Raw genomic sequence first — 2031 nt, 5'->3', positions numbered from 1 at the left:
TCCCCCCTTTTCCCTTTCCCCCTTCCTTCCCTCCTCCCCCCTCTCCTTTCCCTCCCCCCCCCCCTCTCCCCCCCTTCCCTCCCCCTCTCGCCCCTCCTTCCTTCCCTTCCCCCCTCCTCCTTTTTCCCTTTTCCTCCCCCCCTTCCCCTCCCTTTCCCCCCCCTCTTCCCCCTTTTTCTTCCTCCCCCTTTTCCCCCCCTTCTCTTCCTTTCCCCTCCCTTCCCCGTTTTTCTCCTACCTCCCTCCCCCCCCCTTTTCCCCTTCTCCCTCCCCTCCCCTTTTCCCCCGTCCTCTCCTCTTCCCTCCTTTCCTCTTCCCCCTTTTCCCCTCCCCTCCCCCCTCCCTTTTCCCTCTCCCTTCCCCCTTCTCCTCTCCTCCCCCCCCCTCCCCCCCTCCCTTCTCCCCTCCCCCCCCTCCCTCCCCTTTTCTTTTCCCCTTCCCTCCCCCCCTCCCCCCTCCTCCCCCCCCCTCCCCCTCCCCCCCTTCTTCCTCCCCCCTTCCCCCCTCCCCCCTTCCCCCTCTCCCCCCTCCTCCCCCCCTTCCCTCCTCCTCTCCTTTCCCCCTCCTCCTCCCTCCCCCCTTCCCTCCCCCTCCCCCCTTCCTCCCCCCCCCCCCTCCCTTCCTCCCCCCCCTCCCTTTTCCCCCTTCCCCTCCCCCCCCCCCTCCCCCCCCCCCTCCTCCCCCCTCCTTTCCCCTCCCCCCTTCCCCCCCCCCCCCCTTTTTCCTCCTCCCCCCCCCCCCCCCCCCCCCCCCCCCCTTCCTCCCCCCCCCCCTTTCCCCTTTCCCCTCCCCCTTTCCCCCCCTCCCCCCCCCCCCCTCCCCCTCCCCCCCCCCCCCCCCCTTCCTCCCCCCCCTTCCCCCCTCTCCCTCCCCCCTTCCTCCCCCCCCCCCTCCCCCCCCCCCCTTCCCCCCCCCCCCCTCTCCCCCCCCCCCCTTCCTCCCCCCCCCTCTTCCCCCCTCCCCCCTCTCTCCCCTCTCCCCCCCCCTTCCCCCCCCCCTCCCCCCCCTCCTTCCCCTCCCTCCCCCCCCTCTCCCTCCCCTCCTTCCCCCCCCCCCCTTCCTCCCCCCCCTCCCTCTCTTCCCCCCTCCCTTTCCCCCCTCCTTTCCCCTCCCCCTCCCTCTTTCTCCCCCCCCCTTCTTCCCCCCCCCCCCCCCTTCTTCCCCCTTTCTTCCCCCCCCTTCTTCCCCCCCCCCCCTCCTCCTCCCCCCCCCTTTCTCCTTCCCCCCTCTTTTTCCCTCTCCCCCTCCCCTTCCCCCCCCCTCCCTCCCTCCTTTCCCCTCCCTCCTTTTCCTCCCCCCCCCCTTCCCCCCTTTCTCCTCCCCTTTCTCCCCCCCCCCCCCCTCCTCTTCCCTCCCCCTTTCCCCCTCCCCCCCTTCCTTCTTTTCCCCCCTCCTCCCCTCCTTCCCCCCCTTCCCTTCCTCCCCCCCCCCCCTTCCCCTCTTTCTCCCCCCCCCCCCCCTTCCCCTCCCCCTTTCCTTCCCTCTTTCCCCTTCCCTCCCTCCCCCCCCCTTCCTTTCCCCCCCCCTCTCCCTCCCCTTCCTCCCCCCCCCCCCCCTCCTCCCCCTTCCCTTTCTCCCCTTCCCCCCCTCCCCCCTTTCCCTCCTCCCCCCCTTTTCCCCCCTTCCTTCCCCTTCCCCCCCTCCCCCCCCCCTCCCCCCTTCCTCTCTCCCCCCCTCCCCTCCCCCCCCCTTTCCCCCCCTTCCCTCCCTCCCCCCCTTCCCCCCTTCCTCCTCCTTCCCCCTCCCCCCCTCCTCCCCCCCTCCCTTCCCTTCCCCCCCCCCCCCTTCCCCCCCTCCCCTCCCCCCCCTCCTTCCCCTCCCCTCTTCCCCCCTTTTCCCCCCCCCCCCTTCCCCCTCTTCCCCCCTCCCCCCCCCCCTCCCCCCCTCCCCCCTCCCCCCCCTCCCCCCTTCCTTCTCCCCCCTCCCCTTTCCCTCTTTCCTCCCCCTTCCCCCCCCCCTTCCCTCCCCCCTTTCCCCTCCTTCCCTCCCCCCCCCTTTTCCCCCCTCCCTTTCCCTTTCCCCCCTCCCCTT

General features: G+C 73.0%; 1 pseudogene; it reads left to right on the top strand.

Annotated features, from left to right (window-relative positions):
• The first annotated feature begins 379 nt into the window (after window positions 1-379).
• Window positions 380-1962, top strand: LOC134448092 (basic proline-rich protein-like; annotated as a pseudogene).
• The last annotated feature ends 69 nt before the right edge of the window (window positions 1963-2031 follow it).

This window comes from Engraulis encrasicolus, chromosome 4 (assembly GCF_034702125.1).
Source record: "Engraulis encrasicolus isolate BLACKSEA-1 chromosome 4, IST_EnEncr_1.0, whole genome shotgun sequence".
In the NCBI taxonomy this organism is placed as follows: Eukaryota; Metazoa; Chordata; class Actinopteri; order Clupeiformes; family Engraulidae; genus Engraulis; species Engraulis encrasicolus.
The sequence above is the reverse complement of the archived record's forward strand: the minus strand, read 5'-3'. Positions and strand labels throughout refer to the sequence as shown.